The 22,187-nt window shown below is 40.2% G+C and overlaps 1 long non-coding RNA gene across 2 annotated transcripts; it reads left to right on the forward strand.

Annotated features, from left to right (window-relative positions):
- Positions 1-514: 514 nt before the first annotated feature.
- On the forward strand, positions 515-20,964 carry LOC114563050 (uncharacterized). 2 transcript variants are annotated; one of them, XR_003693568.1, is made up of 3 exons: positions 515-891; positions 5,252-5,432; positions 20,633-20,964. It is a non-coding gene; the product is annotated as an uncharacterized LOC114563050 (long non-coding RNA). The 2 variants fall into 2 exon arrangements; XR_003693569.1 differs by lacking the exon at positions 20,633-20,964 and adding an exon at positions 10,765-10,872.
- The last annotated feature ends 1,223 nt before the right edge of the window (positions 20,965-22,187 follow it).

Below are 22,187 nucleotides of genomic sequence, written 5' to 3' on the forward strand. Positions count from 1 at the left end.
TGCTAAACTGAATGGCTCCTGAGGCAGTACTTCACATACATAATAGGAAAACAATAATTCAGGTTCAGGGCCCTACAGTATTGATGAATTTTAGAAGGGAAAATGTAATATATTAATATCGATCATCTTTTTTCATCTCTTTTTTGAGAGTAAGACCCTCTGCTCTTATAGCACCATACATTTTTTGGTTTCTGATTTTCTTTTCATCATTTTCAATCTCTCCTTCTCTTGTCATAGCATCCTTACTCTGTCCTGTTCATCTAATTTATCTCTCCTTCATCTTCCTTCCCTCCTTCTGTCTCTCTCATTTTCTATCATCACTACTTCCATGTCTCTGAGCTACTTCCCACTCTACTTGTACCGCCAAGCCTTTAAAATATAGATCAGGCTTCATTACCTACCTGCCTTTCTCTCTCGACACTAAAAAAACACCCCTATCTTTTCGTCCTCTTATTCTCCCTCCATCTTTCCCTTTCATCCATCTCCTGTTTCTTTTCAATCCATCTGCCTTGTTTGTGTGCTTCTCCGTAATCTTTCCACATTGTTGTCCTACTGAACCAAAGAAGGCCACGTTACGCTGGAGTTCCCCACTCCACCACCACCGCTTCATCCATCTGTCTCTCTATTGCTCTCGCTCATTATCTCCTCGGTAACAGTCCCCATGGTGATAGCGTAGCTGCAAATCCAGGACATCCTTGAGAAGAGGTGATACCTTTTTCAGAAGACAAGACCGGGATAGAATGGAGCAAGGAAGGGGATGGGATGAGAGAGGAGAGAAGAGGAGACAGAAAGTGAGGCGGAAGAAGCTGAGAATACTTTTTGGAGCAGGTGAAACAGAAGAAAACAGGGGCAGAGGAGGACAAGAAGATGGCATGAGGAGAAGAGAGTAAAGTAAGGGAAAGAGATAATGACTTCAAATGAGAGGCTAAAATCATGGAAATACAAAAAGATAAAGGAGAATAGATAATAATTTTCCATAACTCTTGACATTGCAGTAATATCAAATAGTAACATACTAAAAATAAGGATTTATTGTGTTAAACGCTAGTTCTAATCTAGTACAACGATAGGTATGTGTTAAGCCGAGCTTGGCATAAAGTCTGCTAATAAACTGCTAGCTCTGTCAAAAGTTAAAAAAAAGTTTAAGTGACATGCCAAGGCTAATTCGTATCTAAGCTAGCACGCCGATGGCCAATACACCCTAAGGTCAACTGGATTTTGTTCATGGCAGAGTTATGGTGTGTCAAATGGCCTCAAAAAAAGTTTTCAGATATTGGGCAAATAGAATTTTGAACACTATCTGCCATGAAACTTAAAAAGAAGCTAACAAAATACACAGCCATATACATATAAGTTAGGGCTAACATGCTAGCAAACAAAATTGCTTACTCACACATGTAACAGTATAAGCATTAATTTGGAGTTGTGTTTCTTTAAGATTAATGTTAAATGTAAGTCTCTGTAGTGTTTTTAGTGGTTATCTAGGTAGTTGCTAACTTTTTGGTGGTGGGCAGAGGAGAGGTAGATGAGTGTGACTAAAGGCTGACACATGCTTCATGCAAGGGAACTTGAAAGCTTGTCATTTGGAGACATTAATGGGGCTGTTTTCTTTTATACCTGATTTTGGGTATAATGATAGACTGTATGAAATATGGACTTACTTCACCAATAGGTTTCTGAAGAGCCAAAATTAAGCTCCAAGTGGGCGGTTCCCGGTAGCTCCGGCCGTCGCCATCTTGGCAGTGCCTGTAGTTGGCTAATCCAAAAATAGGCAAAGAGTAAGGTGACCAGACGTCCCCGGTTTCCCCCTGGTTTTCAGTGTGACTGACAGACCCGAAATTGGAATGAAAGAAAGGAAACATTAAACAAACATCTAGTCGCGCACCCTACATGCACAGGCTCAAGACAGCCAGAGCAAGCGCTGCTCAGAGCTCAGAGATGTTCTAGAATGCCCATATTTTACGATACTAAAATTACTGTTTATTTACCTGGAGTCTAGTGGGTTTAGCAAACACAATTTCACTGACTTTTTTTATGTTTAAAAAAAGGATCTTACTCTTTAACAGAAAGGTCGACCTCCTTAGAAATCCTTTCTATAATGTTGTCAGACACTTAGAATATTAATCTGAGCCTGTCAGTGGCAAAACAAACACTTTTATGGACAATTGTTCTATTAACTTTCATTGTAGCTTGTTGCCAACTGCAGCGATCTCGTTTAATACTGGACCAATTTCAAAGGAAAATTTTAATTGTATCCAATACTCAATGAGCTGTTGCAGAAACAAGCCCAGCGTTAAGTTGTTAGATAAATTCCGTGCAGTAAACATTACAACATTTCCCTTTGAGGTGTAGTGGAGTACAAGTATAAAGTAGCAGCAGGGGCGATTCTAGTATCAGACCTTTAGGGGGGCTCAGCCCCTAATGAGAATGTGACACGGATATAGTGCATGCAAAAGTGTTAATCAAAAAAACATGAAATTACCAACTTCTTCACAACCGCACTCCTGCTCTCCCTCTGACAGATAGAGACTCAGCCAAAGGCAGGAGTCTGGCACAACCAGAATCTAAGCTTTCCAGTGATATTAGCGGCAGTTGCTGTGACAAATGGTTTGCGAGAAAATTAAATTACATTACATGAAATGTTATATATGCATTCTGCATTTCTCTACACACCCATTACTCTCTATAAAATATCTCACAAACTCTTCACTCAACACATACATATTATTATATATATTATTATATTATTACATGCAATATTACGAATCCCACTATGGCCACGCCAAGACCCACCCTTCAATAGCATTTATTGGCCAGGCGTCCATTCTTACGCAAGGTAACATAACCCCATTTGTACAGGTCCTATCCCCTGACCAATCGGCTATCCTAACCTTAACCCCTTAACGCCGACTGTCGCTAATTTGCATCAAACCCCTTCCATTCCGACTGCAGGCGCGATAGCGTGTGTATTCCCCATTATTTTAAATTAACAATCTCAACTTAATTTAGCATCAGCTTGGAGCCAGAAACACACATAATATTTTGTTTATATAATTGTGAATAAATTCAGGCGTCAAGGGGTTAAACACTCAAGGTCAAATGCCTAACCCTAACCAATCTGTAAACCAATGGATAAAAGACAGCAGTATGTACAAATAGGTAATGATAAATCTGATTTAAAGAAAGTAACGTGGGGTTCCACAAGGCTCAGTACTCGGTCCAAGTTCATGATATTTGGAAATCCAAAAAATCAATCATGAAGTAAATATGATAGAACATGTGGAAATAGAAATAGTCTATGAAAGGAGTGATTATAGACCACAAATTATGCTGGAAACCACATATCAAATAAGTGAAAACTAAATTGTCAATGTCCATTGCGATATTACATAAAACGAAAGATGTGCTCAATTCAAATTCACTACATGTCACCGGTACGATGTCGGACTCAAACGCTCGACTCAACACGGAGTAGAAGGTGAGTATGTTTAATAAAGAATTAACAATCCAGGCAATGGTACCAATCCAAAAGGCAGAAGACGTGGTCAGGAAAACAAAACGGTAGGTCTGGTAACACAGGATACATACACAAGAAAACGCCGGAAAGAGATACACATGAGGAGCTACAACAATCTTGCAGGGAACAAGTGAAAGAAGGGGTGTATATACAAACGGGGGATGGGAAGACAACTACACACAGGTGAATCACATTAGGGTGGAGACAGGTGATCAAAAATGAACAAACAAAGGCAAGAAGTCAAGTGAACGGGTATACAGACAAACAGTGAATATCAAAATAAAGCAGGAAATCATGAAAACAAACAGAAAACACAATAAGAGCGGAGGCAGACGTGACACTACATATATTGTACAGTTCCTTAATATTGCCATATATTACATATTGTGTGGAAATATGGGGAAACACGTACAAAACAATCACTAAACCTATTTGTATATTACAAAAGAGAGCAATAAGACTCATTAAGAGAGCAGAATACCTTGAACCAACAAACAGATTATTTATAAACTCACACACACTTAAATTTAGACACTTGGTGGAAGCCGAAACAATGCAAATAATGTATAAAGTCAAAAATAGAATGGTTCCAGTCTATCCAGAAGCAGATTCAGATTAGAGAGAGCAAGTATGAACTGAGGGGAATGTTCACAAAGATAAAGATTACAACAAATGTAAAACAAAGATGTATATCAGCAAAAGGAGTAAACTTTTGGAATCTTTTAGATAAGTAAGTAAAAATGCGTTACACATTACAAAAAATACTAAAAAGAAGGATGATTAACAAATATAAAAGAGAGGCATAAATGGAAATGTGTATATGAATGGGAATGTATTTTGTTTTGTTTATTTTTTATTTTTGCACATATGTGTGATAATATGTATATAAATACAGAAATTAATGATAATACATTTTATATAAATTGATAATATCCTGAGGGACCTAAGAACAAAAAAAGAATAAAATAGAATGTAAAAAGGGTAGGTGTGATAAGCAAATGCTTCAACCCTACACCTTTTCGATCAGTATTGATTATAAACGAGTTAAGCTAACACTGCATGAACTAAGGTGACACTTCTTTTTTTTTACCATTTATGTTACGTAAGTGATGTTGTGTATTTATGTGATTGATTGATTGAAATAAACTAAACTAAAAAAATAAAAAATCAAGTTGCTTCGTATCAACTTGGTGTGGCCATAGTGGGATTCATAATTTCGCCACCAGCGGGACATCGGACTAGTGGGCTGTAGGACCAAAGAGAATTTTTTGGGTTATTGAGAGGTCGGAACAATGGAGCGTCGGAGAAATGGGCAGTCCCCGGAAGAGAGGCAAGTGGAGGACTCGAGGAGGCAATTTAAGGGCTATGAGATGCAACCTGCGAGCCTCTGCTGCTACGATTACCTATAACACCCTTCTCATGAAGATCCACAAAGACATCTTTCGGAAGCACTGTGGAATTCTTGCATCAGAATGAACCAAACAAGCAAAACGAGCTAAAAGAGACAAAAAAGTTTAGTATTAATTTTCCATTATATGGGCATTTTGAGCAGCTTTTCAGATCACGCCAATTGATTCTGTTTAATACAGAAATTCGGATTAATGCAGGTTTGTTGAAAAACATGAATATTTCATCCTGTAAAATGCTCATTTTCAACCCAGATAAAAGGTAACATTTATTTATCTGTCAGTGACAGTAATAACACTTACTTTTTACTTTTTCTTCTTCTTCCAGGAGGAGGAAGTTGACTTCTGTTGGCAGACTAAGGGTAGAGGGAGATGAGGAGAAGAGTCAGCATAAAGAAAGTAAAGAACAGCTTTAAAGAAAGAAGGGGAGACAAGGCTGGGAAGGGAAGAGACAAGGAGAGGAAGGAACTGGAAAAAAGAGAAAAGACAGCTATTCAAGACATGAGGAGGTAGGAGGAGACACACACACATACACAGGCGCACACACACACACACACACACACACACACACACACACACACCCATCTGAGCCCTCCTGTACTAAGCTCCGTTTCTCCCAAGAGTTAGAGAGACAGAGTGTGTGTGTTGGCGCCAATCCCAGGTATAGTGGGAGGGATTTGTGTATTTATCTTCCTCTTAATGTCAAAATGCCATCTCTTTCTTTGTTTGGAAGCATGATCTGCATGAGTGTGTGTGTGTGTGTGTGTGGCCAAGATTTTTTTATTTTTAAAGAATGTATCTATGTGGTCTGTGCAGTATGTGTGTAATTTTAATTATACTTATTATAGTTTTGGATACTGTTACCGGAACATCGGGTTTCTGCTAAATCTCCTATAGCCACAGTATAGCCAATTTTGTTGTGCTAAAGCTCCCAGTGCTAATTTCCCCCTTTTCTGTAAGTCCAACTGAAATAAACCTGCTTTTTTTGTCTGTTAAAACATACCTAAATGCTCTGTAAACCACATGTCCTATAGGGCTGTTGGAACGAATACCAAAAGTCGAATATAATTCGAACAGTAAAAAAACCTCGATGGCATTTTAAGCCCCCCCAACGTCTCCTTCCAGGCAGCGCTAAGACCGTTGGCTTCCCGCTGTCCGTCTGTCCAGTGGTTCTTTTAACCGGCCTTTAATATTTTGCCTTCTTTTAAACAGCTTTTTTTATAACCAAACTGGTTGTTTTAAGGAGGTTTTATAGTGTTTTATTCGCACCAGTCGTCCCCTTGTGCCCGTGCCTCTCGTAGTGCCCATCATAAACATTGCCTAATCCTACAACTTTGGGGGCTTAAAACACTGATAAATGTAAACAAATAAAAACTATTTTAATTACTATTTGAATGTGACTTTTTTTATAAATATGCTGGATTTCACTCATGTAGGCTGGATATCCGTTGCCTTGGGCTTCCTTTGTGTTGTCACGGGCAGCTGTGGCTCAGTGGTAGAGCGGTTGCCTGCCAATTGGAAGGTTGGTGGTTTGATCCTTGGCCCTGCAGTCCCATGTTGAAGTGTCCTTGGGCAAGACACTGAGTGTAAATGTGTGTGACTTATTATCTGATGAGCAGGTGGCACCTTGTACAGCAGCCTCTGTATGAATGTGTGTGAATGGTGAATGTTAAAGCGCTTTGAGTAGTCTTTGAGACTAGAAAAGCGCTATATAAGAACAGTCCATTTACATTTACAGTCCATTTTAAACTCCAGTCGATTAATGAGGACTATGGTTAACCTTTTCTCAGATCTCTGCAAGGTAAATCCAGATATCTAGCTAGACAATTGGTTCAATCTGAGTTTTCTGTTGCACGACTAAAACATCTTTTGAACATACACGTTCCACCAAAACAAGTTCTTTCCCGAGGCTATTTTTCAGCGCTTTTTTTCAGTGCTTAGCACCACCCAAGACAATTGTGATTGGTTTAAAGAAATGCCAATAAACCAGTGCACGTTTTTCTCCCATCCCGAAAGGCTGTGTGGGCTAGCCAGACCCTCCTCCACAGCGCCACGGTGGAGGAACGTCTGGCAAAACGAGACTACCGTTAGTTCAAGTTCATTTACATTTTTTTTAAGTTAATGAAATAAAGGAGGATGTACTCTTTCTTCAAATGATGAGCAGCTTTGGTAAGTTTAATGAATTTTTATGCATTTTAGTAAAATTATTTACTTGCTATTACTGCTTGCTTTAGATTGTTGCTGCTGGTGTTAAAGGTTTGAGCAGTGTCATTGGCTGCTGTGCCTTTGTGTGTGCGTGGTGGCATGTGTGTTGAGCCCCAGCAGCTTGGCTGGAATTTATGGGTAAGCCTGTTGATTTCTAATTGTGTAATATTGCCATGTGGTTGTCATAATGAGTAAATGTGACCGGTTGCTGTGGGTTTGTTTTTGTTTCTTTGGTAATTACATTAAAGGTCCCATGGCATGAAAATGTCACTTTATGAGTTTTTTTTAACATTAATATGAGTTCCCCCAGCCTGCCTATGGTCCCCCATTGGCTAGAAATGGCGATAGGTGTAAACCGAGCCCTGGGTATCCTGCTCTGCCTTGAAATGAAAGCTCAGATGGGCCAATCTGGAATCTGCTCCTTATGAGGAGCAAGGTTACCTCCCCTTTCTCTGCTTTGCCCACCATAAGTGGAGTTTGACATTCGAGCCAGGGGGGGGGCAAAAAAAAATAAAACTCATTGTAACAGCTGAGACCTGGCCTACCACTTGGGGAACACAGCACGAGCACATATGGACAAAACAAACATGCTAAAAAAACATATATGTTTATTTTTAAAGCAGATTTTAAATTACATTGTAACAATTTAACAACTCGCCCTTATGAAATCCAGTCGCGGCACGGCTGTCTTGGAATGCAATAGACAGACGGTGGAGGAATGCCACGACACTTAAATTCAACTCAAATGTAATAGTGAACAATCAGTGTTCGACCTAGTCTGTTGAGATGCCTCTCAAAACGCAGAAACAAAGTGCAATCACACCATAAAACATTAAGACACGTTAAGAAAAAAGATCCGTATTTTGCCATAATCCAATGACACGAAAAAATTCACAGTGATCAGTAGATCCACCTCGCCGTTTAAACAATATGGTATAAAAGTCCAAATCTACACAAAACACACAATCAATTAGTAAACTGACAGCAAATTTATATACATGGCATTTAGGCAACCTTTATTGCAACGTTGGCACGGTAAGATGTCCAGACTAGTGCAACAGTAAGTTTTTTTTTTTTACTAAAGTAGTAGGCCTATATGAAATCAGATGTATTACCTACCACCATTTAGTTGTTTTGTGTTATTTAAAATATTTATAAAATATATAATAATTATTCCACACATTTTTGAAACAACAATTTTGCAATTACCCGCTTCAGCCGCTAGGGGGGGCAGTCCTTCCCTTGCCCCCCCCCCCCCCCCCAAACCCCGCGTATGTTGCCCGCCCAGAGAATTTGGCCCGCCCATGAGAAAGAGAGAGACATCATGGCTTGCAAACAAGCAAAGTGGCAGTTGGTCAAGGCACCTCCTCCTCAATGGCATTTAAAGCTATAGACAGAAATGGCACATCCTAAGTAAAGCTCATTGTGGGACTGGCTCTAGTGGCTGTAATTCTGCACCAAGGCTGAATTTCGGGAAAGAGACTTCAGATACAGTATTAGGGGACCACTAAGGCCTATCTAAAAGCATAAAAAAGCAGCATGTCATAGGACCTTTAATTTGGACTATATGTGATGCAGCACGTGTTGAGCATTGCATTAAATCACTTCATTCCACATGATAATGCCCTTTTGGTTTGGTTTGTTATTTCAAACATGGTGGAACACATAGAAACTAAAAGGTGGGATTTACACTACGAAGGGATACAGGAAGCAAAAGCTAACTAGTCTATTAGGCCTGCTTGATTATAAAAAAAATTGTTGTTGTGATCGTTGGGAGACAAAATTGAAATCACGATCAAAATTCAATTAATAGTACGTCCCTATTATTCTATTGTCTTCTACTGCACGTCACCTCTACATAACCTGTAAGTTTTAAGCCCTGATGACAACAAATTGGGATCCACAAACTTAAACAAACGGCTCATGCTTCATGCTTGTACTAAGTGCTACTTTCTTCTTGACTTTGTGTCTAAATGCTATTATGGGAATTTGATAAATTAAGTGTGATCCATCTCAAATGGAAATCTAGTTGTATATCTCAGGTATACCACAAATGCTGCTGCAATAATCAATATTGACCAGGCACTTTCATTATCCCTGTGATGTACATAGGATGCATTAACACCTTATGAGTAGCACTTTACATGAAGTGCTACCAGCTACAGCACGACTGACTTCCTCATCTTAAAATAAAACATTTGCATTGTTTGCATGAAAAATGTGTTTATATGTGTGAGAAAACATGAGGAGATGATCGTGAAACAGTGTTAGCATCAATGATGTATGATCTTAAGCATCGCCGGTGGATTTTAGCATTCAGTGAATGAGCAAGAACATTTGGCAGTGCCACAGAGCTTGATGAGTTCAGGAGTGTGAAGAGTACACTGGAACATTTGTGCATCTCATTCATGCTCACTCTTGCTGTTCCTAAATTAGCTTGACACTTCTTTTCCTTGCTTACCCTTAAGCTCCTATTTTTTGTTATACGCCCTCTTTCCCTCTCTTGTGAACCTAGGAGAGATAGGGAAATGAATGGGGGGCGGGGGCGACCGAAGAGAAAAAACAATGAAGACGAGACATCTGGTAAATCATTTAGCAGACAAAAACAGGTGGCTCTCTTATCCCCCCACGTCATCCATACTTTTACAGGGTAAAATATTTATTGGGCTGCCACAAAATGAGGCACTTATAATTTGGTTTCCGCGCATGGTGGCACTCAGGCTCATTACAAGTAAATATTATGTGCCATATGCTTTCATTTTTACTGACTAATGTCCTACAAACTAATGTGTTATTACCAAGGGAGGACAGGAGATGAGAGGGGAGGGTTGGCTTTGTCAAGAGAAAGAAAGAGAGACCAGAAGGAAGGAATAACATAAGAAAATGACAGTGTTAGTAACCTGTCATCTTGCCAGGTTGTAGATTTTGTTTTGGAATGGAGTCCAAACGAATCTGATTCCAGACAATGTATGCAAAATGTTTGGCAGTTCATTATCAACCTAAACAGTTCATAAAACTCAACTCAAGGTCCACTTACTTGCTTGTTCTGGGACATTCAACTGTATCATTGTCTTGCATGCTCAGTTGTCCAGGAATTCTAGATCTTTTTCCAGACTTTACATTATTTTGTACGCTTTTAAGTCTTTCATGTTGACTTAAAAGTGGCAACATGACAACTAAGCACCTTCATCTACTCATGACAGCGCTGTGCTATGTTGGAGTGTACTTGAGTGGTGATTGTTGTGTCAAGATGTATCTTTAGCTAGCATGATGAACATCAGCTTTACTCCTCCGAAATTTCCTGAAACGAGCCTGGACAATATCCTTTATCTGATCCCTGATTAGCTCAACCAGCCTGGCAAAACTACAGGAACTAGAAGCCTTCTTGACTAGGCTGCACCCGTTGGGTTCTATCTGGTCAGACCAGCTAGTAGCAACGATAGCTAATATAGTAGACTTTATTAATTTAGTGATGGCCAAATGAAGCTTCATGAACCATTTTCTTTATTTTCTGAGCCCACTAGATGGCGCTCTTGGTTTAAAGAAAAAGGCTTAATGAATTGCAACTCAGCCACCCTACTGTTTGTAACTAAACGGCTTAAGTGTAAAAGTTCTTCTTCTGTCATTGTTTGGCAGTTAAACAGCTTCATGTGCATGGAGTGAGGCCAATTCTGATTTACATGCAGGAAATCCAAAACGGATGCATCGGATTTGAGCTCTGGCCAACAGAGACGCATGTACGTAAGTGGCTAAGTGTAATGGGAAGTGTTTTAAATCTAATGTATATAGATATGATTGATAAATGTTCCATTCATTTAAAAGATTCATAGTCAATGGCTATGTTGTTCATTCACCTTTTTTCTAAGCTAAGCATTTACATCACTGTTCAAATGCACATCAGTACCCCATATCAGTGTGTAATTGTCACACCGTTCATTATGCTGTGACGTCTTCAGTTCAATAGCAAGTTCAGTCTGTTGTGTTCAGTTCAGTACAAAACAAGGCCTATACAAGCACTGTTTATAAGGTTGATCACTCAGCAACCACCTATCTGCAACTGAGTTTTTATGATTAAGCAGCCTTTCAATAAGCTTGTACTGTATAATACAGCCTAGCGCACAAAGCTTTTTTTGTCTCACATATTCCAAATCTGCCTGTAGGAAAGGATTCTATGAAAGAGAATGAGGGAGAGAGCAGCAGAGCAGAAATCAACTGTGTCCATGCTTTTGATTCTAAAGGGCATTTGGACCCGATGTGCTGGACTGAAGTGAATATGCAAGCTAATTGACTCACTTTACATTCAAAGCAGGCACTGTACATCCTAATTAATATAGTGATACTGCTCTGCTGAGCCTCTTAGCCAGTGGACAATGGCCGATTTAATGGCTCCCAGTGTATAGGTGCCAAAAGGAACTACGACTGTGTCTCAATGTGGAGAAATTACTTCTCTTCACTGGTATGTCATCTGGGGAAAATGGACACTCCAATTGTCACACTCCCTTAATACATCTCGACAAGGCCCAATAAGCTTCAGAACAAAAAGATGACAATTACATTTATTGCTCTGAGATTTTCGCTCTTATGGCTGCAACAGAATTGTCTCCAGACAATGGAGCATTTAAGACCAATCTAAAATTACTTTTAAGAGGCAATATGGAAGGTGTGTAAAAAATACATGAAGTGGTACTTCAAGGAAAATAGATTACCAACTGGAACGATTGGTTTGTCAGTCAAATTCAGGTCAGTTGCTTGTTCAGGCCAAAGTATGTACAGGTCCAGTGTGTAACGTGTTTAGTTGTTTATTATCAAAATCTGTGTTGCCCGTTCAGAAACGTGTCCTTTTTCATGAAAATTTACCACCACCATCAATTCCAAGTATTCCTTTTGGCTTGAAATTTTACATTTGCATTCGCATGAACTGGGGTAGATGCTCCATAATCATGCGCCATCTTGAAATACGTTAGCCGGTAAGGGACATACAGGACATACTGCTCCACCTTTCATGTTTTCGCCGTCACTTGATAAACTCACAGGTGCTACTAATGGGTATCGTAGCAACTTTGAAGAAGGAAATGTGGAGGACCACACGTTATCTTAATACATTCTGCGGTGGAGTGGAACAAAAAAAAATCTACAGGAAAATTTCATAGACCACCGGCCCTTGGGTGGCGGGGGAGAGATGAATTTTCGGAAATAAGAGGCTGCTGCGGCCTGCTGGTAAAACTAACCTGTACAGCGGGCCGCAGCAGCCGGAGCGGGCAGCGGCCGGAGCGGGCGATCTGACCGGCCGGAGCACCTCGAAACACTACCGGCCCAAAGGGAAAATTCCCGACTCTCCCGATTGCCACTCCGCCTCATGCACGTATTCAAAATCCAAGTTTCAGGAACAGGATATTGAAAAAAGCAAAAGAGAGAGAGAGAGAGAGACGCTAGATGGGAGAAATTCCTACACATTAGACCTTTAAAGTTGTGATGAGCTCGAGCTATTGGTATTGGGTAAAACAACACAAGAAAGAAAAGCAGTTAAATAGCATCATTCATCAAGCTGGTGTTTTCTAATTTACGTGAACAATTGAATATTTTGCAGACTATTTCAAATAATGCCAGCTATTTGCTTATTAGGTAGGTCCTACTGCAATAACCAACTATCAACTATTCAAAATAGCCAATGCATCAACTGCTTTATGGAATGACAACTTTTTTGTGTGCTTTGGAAATTCTTGTTATTGTATTTTGTGTAATGCACAGTTTTAAGCAGGTAATTGATACAGCTGTGGCAGGCCCCAGTTAGTATCATTTAAAACTTAATTAAGTTATCCAGACACCACTGTCAGTGATGTATTGAGTAATACTGGCCACAGTAGCTGTGTCGGTTGGAAGTCAAGTGAAGGATTTTCAAAAGTAGCAAACCCAGTTTTCTTGTGTTCTTACAGAAGAACAGCACACACTTCAGTTCAGTCAGAGACACTGGTGTCTTAATTGACGATTTATAGCAAACAATAATACAAATGTGGCGTAAAAGGCATTGCTCTTTGCGTGAGCTTTTACAGAATCGAAGCAGTGACAAGGATTCTAATAGGAAATATAGGCAAACATTCAATCTTGAATCTCTGAATTAACATGAGGGTATGAGAAGCGTAATAGTGAAACGTATACTTCACATGAGTATTTCCACGTTATGTTACTTTAAACATCTACTCATTCACTACAATTCTGTGACAGCTGTGTGGTTACTGTACAGATTAAGATTTTACATTTTTAAAATATATGATAATTCAACACATTCCCAAGCATTTGTCTTCTGGACCCTTACAAAAAAAACACAAAAAAACATTTAAAATGTCTGAGTTGTTTTTCTTGTGAACCCAATAGATGGTGCTCTCTGTTCAACAAAGGGTTAAAAGCACACTTTAGTGCCATCTCGTTGGGTCAACAAATACAACTAATAGTTCATGAAGCTTCATTTGGACATCACTACCTTTGACCCTTTGGAGGTGGGCCAAACGTAGGTTGGAAATCACTGGACTGAACTACTGTACTAACTGCCATTCGTCAGCAGAACAAGTACTTTTATTTTTGATACTTAAGTATATTTTAAGGATAATACATCTGTACTATTAGAATCTCCAGGTATGTATACCTATTAGTATTGGGTAAATACACATAACTTAAATGTATGTTTGCACTAAATACAGTACAGGGTAGATTTGAGTCCACGTAGGGTGGACTACTAACGCTTAATAATGCAGTTGACCAGTGGTTAGTGATGGCCAAATGCAGCTTCATGAAGCTTTGTGAACCATTTATTTATTTGCCCACTAGATGTCGCTCTTGGTTTAAAGAAAAAGGCTCAAAGAATGACAGTTCAGTGTGCTTTCAACCCTTTGTTAAACAGAGAGCACCATCTAGTACAGTGTTTCTCAAATGGGGGTATGTGTACCCTAGGGGTACTTTGGAGGACTGCAGGGGGTACTTGAGATATTTAACAAAATGTTTAATAGTAACAAGGCTGTTGTCCAGAACATTGTTCCTCTAATTTTTTTTTTCCTACCAAAAATCTGACATTTGTGTTGCCTTCTTTGGACCTAATCTTGCCTTCCTTCCTTTACTGTCCTACTTTTTACAAGTTTCTCGGTTTTTTTCTTCTTATGTCACTGAAGTTTTGATACTATTTTGACCTATTCTTGCCTTACTTCCTTCCTTCTTTCTACCATCTTTTTCCAAGTTTTTCTCTTTTTTACAGTTTTTGTCTTTTTTTCTCATTAGCATTTAAATGTTTTTTTTTCAGTTAGAAGTAGGGTTAGGCATCGAGAACCGATTCCTACTTGGAATCTTTCAAAAATTACGATTCCATTGACGAGGTTGAATGATTAAATCATCGCATTTTGTCTTACAAAAAATGACAATAAGTCCCCTCAGCATTAAATTTGTCTCTTCATCTCTTCCCTGCACAGTGCGTCTTTCAGTCCAACCGCCAACACACAACCTGTCATCTGATTGTGCACATCTTTTTTTTTTTTATATTATTTTGTGGGCATTTTTTTTAGGCCTTTATTATATAGGACAGCTCAAGATGTGAAAGGGGAAAGAGTGGGGGAATGACATGCACCAAAGGGCCGTAGGTCGGAGTCGAACCTGGGGAAGCTGCTACAAGGATTGAGCCTTTGTACATGGGGTACATGCTTTAACAGGTGAGCTATCCAGGCACACCATGTTATACATTTCTGATATTTTACACATATAAAGGGATACTGTGAGTCTACTGTGGATTTTATTTACTTAACGATAACGATACTCATCGATACTCTCATACCAATCTTCATAATTTGGTGCAAACAAAGCAATACATTATGGACATTGTCATCCATCCATGTGTGTATTCATAAACATGAGTAGACTGGTATAAATATGTATAGATATGTATTTGGGTGTGTTAAGTTTATATTGACCTTCATATGTTCTAAGATGTTTAGTTACATTAGCAAACAAAGTCCGCTAACGCTCACAACAGTGTTATTGTGCTCACATGTGTACTCACATAATACTGTATATTATTATTATTGGAGTGCTCACAATGGTGTGTAATGTGGGCCTGTGTTTGAGTTACTGTCTAAGATTATTATTTGGTTTATAAGTGGCTAGCTAATTAAGTTGAAGTTACAGTGTATACTATTAGCATGTCCTAGCTTTACCAGTCCCTGGTCCCTTTTACAAATATATATATATATATATATATATATATATATATATATATATATATATATATATATATTTGAAGGTAGGCAATGCTTCTTTTATATAATTGGTTTATATATATATATATATTTTATATATTTGAAGGTAGGCAATGCTTCTTTTATATAATTGGTTTATTTTAATTTATAATGGGAAATGAATGTGTTGACATTAAACACAGACTATCAGATTGAATCGTGTCTCATCGTATTGCACCGAATCGTTCCAGATTCAAAATGTATTGTCCCTGAACCGTATCGTAGTCCATGTATCTAGATATGTATTGGATCGTCTTATAAGGGAGAGATGCACACCCTTACTAACTAAGCTTTTGAAAGAGTGATGCCATCACTCTCTGATTCCGTGGCAGAAACCCTTATACATGCTTTTATTACCTCCCGTTTGGACTACTGCAATGGAATCCTGTCTGGGGTCCCCAGCAAAACCCTAGACAGGATCCAGTATGTCCGAAACTCTGCCGCCATGGTCCTCACCCACACCAAGACCTGGCAGCACATCACGCCAACCCTCATCCACCTTCACTCATATAAAATCCTTCTTCTCCCCTACAAATCCCTCCATGCCCTGGTCCCACAGTACCTCTCCGACCTCCTCCATCCATACACCCCACCACGAAACCTGCGGTCCTTGGACGCTGGCCCGCTCTCCATTCCCCCCACCAGACTCTGTACCTTTCGAGACAGAGCCTTTAGTGTTGCAGCCCAATCCCTCTGGAACACCCTCCCTGCAGATATCCAAAATGCTACATCCCTGGACAATTATTATTATTGCTGATTATTTTTTGGGGGGCTTTTTTCCCTTAATTTCAGAGTGAGACAGTGGATAGGCAGGAAAGGAGGAAAAGAGATGGGGGATGACACGCAGCAAAGGGCCGCAGGTCAGATTTGAACCCGGGGCACTGCAAAGGCCTCAGCCTACATGGGGCGCACGCTCTTACTGGGCGAGCTAGAGGTCACCCCCCCTGGACATTTAAAAAAAAGAAAACTCCTGAAACACCACCTGTTCACGACAGCCCACAACCTCCTTTAGCTTAGTAATTCTGTAAAGTGTCCTTGGGTTTCTTGAAAGGCGCTATATAAATAAAAGTTATTATTATTACTATTGTTTAGTGAGCAACTTCAAGTATAATAACCATAAGGTATGGAACAGGTCAATATATATATAACTGGAATTTCTAAACTTTAAACATTTTTTAGTGCAACTGACAAAACTCATTCTGTATTATTTACACCAGGAAGCTGCCCAACCCAACCTGTCCTCAGATGGTCACCATCATTGAGCTGCTGCCCCTTAATCAGGCAAGGGTTAAGTGCTGGAGCAGGAGAAAAATAGTCCCTCACTGCGCTGCATTTGATGGAGGTACACTTGATTTATACTCCCCTCAAGTTTTATATTTCCCTCAAGTGAGAGCAGTACTTGCAAGAAAGGATAAATACGATTTTAAACAGATCACAGTAAGTTGCAAAGAGCCCATCCCAAGAGCAGATACAAAGCGTAATGACTATTAACAAAGGATGAATTACTATACACTTTTTTTGAAGAGGTAAAAGCAATCAGTTCGCTGAGATCATTTGACTTACTGCTATAAAGGCTGGGTTGTTTGACGAGCTGTTTAATGTGACAGTATTCTTGTTCTGTGTTGCATTAAGAAAACTCTTGAGAGTCTATTAAAAGTGAAAAATTTGGATTTTCATCACTGGTGTACAGGAGTAGGTATCTCTCTCTATACTGACTGCTCTTTCCTGGCTGCTGTTTGATTTTCTGGAGCTGCAGTCTACATTTATCATGTCAAGCCTTAAAACATTTCCCAAAAGTAGAGACAGTGCTTGAAAGAAAGAAAAACGGCCCTAGGACAGATCAGGAAGTTCTGCTGGCAGCAAACATATCCCCAAAGTCCTGCAAATGGCTGCTCTGTGAGTTGAAGTGTACACCTGTACACCTTTTCTTAATTGTGTCCATTTTACTGCATTCTGTCAAGACTCCAGTGGAAGCAGGACAGTCCCTGCTTGAAAAAAACACTAGAAAATGTGTTTCACTGTGGTATAAATAAATTTTCTGTATCCTCTCCCACTAAGGCAGATGCTGAACTGCTGTTACAGTCTCCTACTATTTGGTGCGCAGAAACAAAAATAAGTCAAACCCTGAACCTTCAAAGGCAGGGATGGCTTAGAGGGATTGTACAAATATCTGAAGTACAAGTGAAAGATGACATCACAAGAGTTATAAAGAATGTCAGATTGGGTTTTATTGTTTTTGGCACACCTCGAAGTAAGAGTAAAAAAAAAAATAGAATCACTAAATTTAGTTTGTAGTGCCCCAGGAAGGATGTGCTCCAATTTCTGTAAGTTAAATATCCTGTGAAGCATATTCAAAGACGACAATGCATGTCATCTAGGGGCTCAACAAATGAAGAAAATGGTTTACGAAGCTTCATGAAGCTTCATTAGGCTATAACTACTGATTTGCCATGATAACCATGTTATATAATAGGTCTCCTTTAAGGTTTGAATGTGAGAGATATACAGCACCTGAACATATTTAACTTACAAGTCAAGTAGAATAAATAATTCCCAAAGACATCTGCCCAGCAAGTACTCCAAACTAAACAACCACAATTGTTTGTCATTGCAACAGTTAATGTTCGCCTTTATGAACCTTTTTCATAGGCTAACCCTATCCATACTTTAACCACAGTTTATTTTCCATAACCACAATCCTCACCTTAACCATAGTGGTAGTTACATTGCACAGACAATGTAGAAACAAATTATTTGTTGGGTAGTGAACTAAAAACAACAACCGGTAAAATCATCCAATACCATACCCTCTTTTGGTAGGTTTGTACTATCCAGAATTTACACGGCAGTGACATGTAGAGGATTTAGCGATGAACCATGTCCTGTATTCTCGAGGATAACTTTATGATGGGATTTTAATCCCCTGACTACACCACCTTTGGGTCTCGAGTCTTGCCAGTGCCAGTGCCCCAGGCACACATGCCTGCGGATAATGGAGTCAGCAGGCTGTTCCTCATGCTCTGGACTGACTTGTTGGTGATTCAGGGGTCATTATGGCAAAGTGAGAGCTTGACATTTACACAGAGACCAGAAGCTACTCCGTCTCCTCTGAACACTGTGCAGATTGAATTTAACGCTTCCTTGTCCGTCTCTGTCTGCATATCTTTCTCTTTCCTCTCTATATTCACTTAAACCCCCCAAACACTGCTTTGGACCATGGATAAGCAAAGCACACTGTGGCTTATTTTTAAAGTAGTGTTTTATAATGAAGGTAATTTCAAATTCTCTGTGTATGTCTCTTTCTGTTTCTGACCGCCTTTGCTTGGTAGGCAGAACAACTTTCCATTACCTTACATGCCTCTTGGCCTGTTTTGTACATTGATCCACCCTTTTTCTACCTCTCTGTCTCTACTTTGTACCTACAACCCCCTCTCACCCTGCCACAGCTTCCTGTCTCTCCCCTCCATCTGTATCCATCTGTCTTCCTCCTCATCTCAGCCAATATCCTCCATAATATTTTTTGTTTCTGTCTTTTCTGGTCATGCACCGACCCAATCCTCACCCCGCACTTCCAACCCACCCGACTGTCTCGCAATCCAAAGCACCTCCTTAGTCCATCCCTCTCCCGGGGCCTAATTAATTTACGGAAATCTCAATCAGCTTTACACCCCATTACCATAACCCCGTATCCCGTTTGATACTCTCTGCTCTTTGCTGGGGGGCATTAGGATGATTACGCTCAAGAACTGGTCCCGTTCCTCTAATATAATGATATCATGATGGCGTTCACGCCCCTCGCTCAGGTCAGAACAAATTGAATCTTAACAGCAAAGTTCTGAGGCTTCAGAGTTCAATCAGAGAAAACTGTGGGTGGTAAGGCTCTTGGGGAGGCAATGAACTCATCTGAAGTCAGGAGGGAGAGATAGTAAAGGGGAGATGGGGGAGAGAGATAAGGAGACAGAGGAACAGGAAAAAAAATGGAAAGAGAAAGCGAAAGAAAGACAGAGAGAGAGCAAAGTGGTGAGAGACAGCCGTGAGATCATGAAAGAGAAACAGATATACAGAAAAACAAACAGAAAGAGAACATGCAAGGCTTTTAGGACACATGCTTCATGGTTTACTCATACTAGGCATGTTTTACATGCTTTCAGCTGTCATTTTTATAATAAGCCCGGGTGAGCTGAGGAGAAAGTCAGGACAACTGTAAGAAAAGACCATAGAAATGAGAGGAAAGGAGGTGAAGGACAAGGAGAGGAAAACATGACAAAACGAGCACAGTTTGGAAGAGGAGACAGGAGCGTATCAACAACCATGCTTGCAGCTCTGTCAGGCTGTTCTTTAGCACAGTTGTGCTTTGAATGAAATGCTAACATCAGCATGCTAACATTAGGGTTGGGTACCGAACTCGGTACTCTTTATGGTACTGTTAAGAATATCTAAAAGACGTGTTCGTTCTGATTTGTGGAGGAAGGAGGAGAGGCTGGGGTCGAATTGAAAGTTAAGCAAGAACATAAAACAACATGAAAACGACAGTCAAAACACAATCAAACATAAACACTGCCAGCAGCAGACTGCAAAACATGCTTCCCCTGTCGTGTCACAGTTAGCAGCCATGCGACATGACAAAACAAATACACTGTAAACAGCGGACTGCAGCAGTTTCCCCTTGCGGGGTCACAGGCTGTAGTACCGAATCTTACTCAGGATCAGAATTATATCCCTTTGGAATTGTGGGTGTTTCCCTGAATGGAAACTGTCCCAGGTTAAAGACACACCTCTGATTTCAGGTTTACTCCAGGTCACAGACAAAGGTCGTTTCACATGGTAGTGCCGATTCTGTTCAAGTTTACAGAGTTTGCATTCCCTTTGTTCTAATCACGTCTGGCCCTGCAGGGAGTGGCTCCCCAAAAGCAGAAACAATAGTTACCTTTCCTGTGGGGACAATGAGTCTTCTTCATATGCTAAATGTCAGACATGACCTGATTAATTCTTTAGAAGCTAGGTTTTGGGTGAGGCAGTCAAATGCTGATTAGTGTAGTTACTTGATTAAATTTACCTGCAGGCCCCATTAAACATTGTTTTCCAAACATAGCCTGGCTTTAACTTTTTTAAACCTAACAGTACCGACCGAATTACGTTGGTACTGCTGAGGACAGATTCACGTTAAATCAATTTTGGTACCCGATAGTGTGTAAGCGCAAGCTTCTCTGTCCTTTCTGCATGTTTCACAGAGTGCCGGGCTCAGCTCTGACACACATGCAGGCACAGATGGAGCGAAACTACGTCATCTCTGAAGCTTGTTCAACGCACAGTGAGTGACGGCAATGTCGATAAAGCAGTCGCAAGTGTGGTTACAGTTTTCAAAACTCCTTGCAGCAATGTAATGTAATGGCGAGGCGAAAGCGGACGCGGTGCGGTTAAACTTCCACTGAAACAGACAAGCACAACAAGTCAGGTGACTGACTAACATGCTGGAGGTTGTAGGCACAACAGGGTTCTCTATGCCCTGGTTACATACTGACAGGCTGGAGGTTGTAGGGCAGAGGTTGTAGGGCAAGGCAACTTTATTTCTATAGTACATTTTAGCAAAAAGGCAATTAAAAAAACTTTTAATAAAACATAAAAAATAAATTAAAACAGTCATGAAAGAGATAGAAAATAAAAAAAGGTTAAAATAGAATAAGTTACATTAGAAATAGTTTAGTTTCGAAATAAATAAATAATTTGATTTAAAGTTTGTAAGGACATGTTTGGGAGGGGAGAGGAAGGGGATTTATTTTGTGTAGTCTGTAAAATGTTCAAAATAAATGGTCCAAGTAAATAGGATATTTAAAATTAATAAATACAAATTAATATTTATTAGAGGGAAAGCACCGAAAAAAGGTACCCAACCCTAGCTAACATGCTCACAATGACAATGTTAACATGCAGATTTTTGTTTACCGTGCTCTCCATTTTGGTGTATCCTTTTAGCATGCTAACATCTTTAGCACTATAAACACAAACTACAACTGAGACTAAGGTAGGTCAGCTGTTGTGGATCAGTGTCTGTCTCTCTGTCCCTGCCTGTTTTCCTGTTTCCCTTTCCCTTGTGTGTGTGTTGTCTGTGTCTGTCTCCACCGGCTTGCATGTCACTCAAGAGGATCTAGGTCAAGGGGCGTGGCCACTCTCACCTGCTCTGCTCCAGCCAGCTGCAGATCATTCCAGTAATCAACCAACAGCCAGCTGCAGCTCATTCCAGTACTCAACCAACAGTTATCAACCCGGGCTGTTCGCCTCTTCAGCGCCAGTTCGTTGCAACCATTCTCGTGGTAACGTGGCTCTACTCTGTGCTTGAGAGACTTATCCCTGTTTTCAGTTTGGTTGTTGCCTCATTTATGCTCTGGCTCACGCATTCCTTCTCTGCTCAGATTCTGCCTCTGGACCCGCTGCTCACCAGCTTTCATCTGCCTCCTCGCTGCTTACTCACCTCGCCACTCCGCTCTCAACCAGCCATTCCACCCAGCCGTCATCTTCGCTGCCTGGCCACACACCCGCCTTTTGATCTCCGGCTTCGACCCTACCTGGAGCAGCTATCCTGGCCATCTCCCTCCTCCACTATCAAACATTGTTTCTAATAAACACTGTAAACTGCTCATCTGGGTTTGTGTGCCTGTTTCTCAGTTCTGGGTCTGACTGGAGCCTAACATCAGCGTAATCTTCATCTTCAACTCCTTCGACGGCATGAATACTAATTCATGTGAAACATATTTCTCCCTGTATGCAGTCAACAAACAAGCCACAAGC

The sequence above is a fragment of the Perca flavescens genome, chromosome 10 (assembly GCF_004354835.1).
Source record: "Perca flavescens isolate YP-PL-M2 chromosome 10, PFLA_1.0, whole genome shotgun sequence".
In the NCBI taxonomy this organism is placed as follows: Eukaryota; Metazoa; Chordata; class Actinopteri; order Perciformes; family Percidae; genus Perca; species Perca flavescens.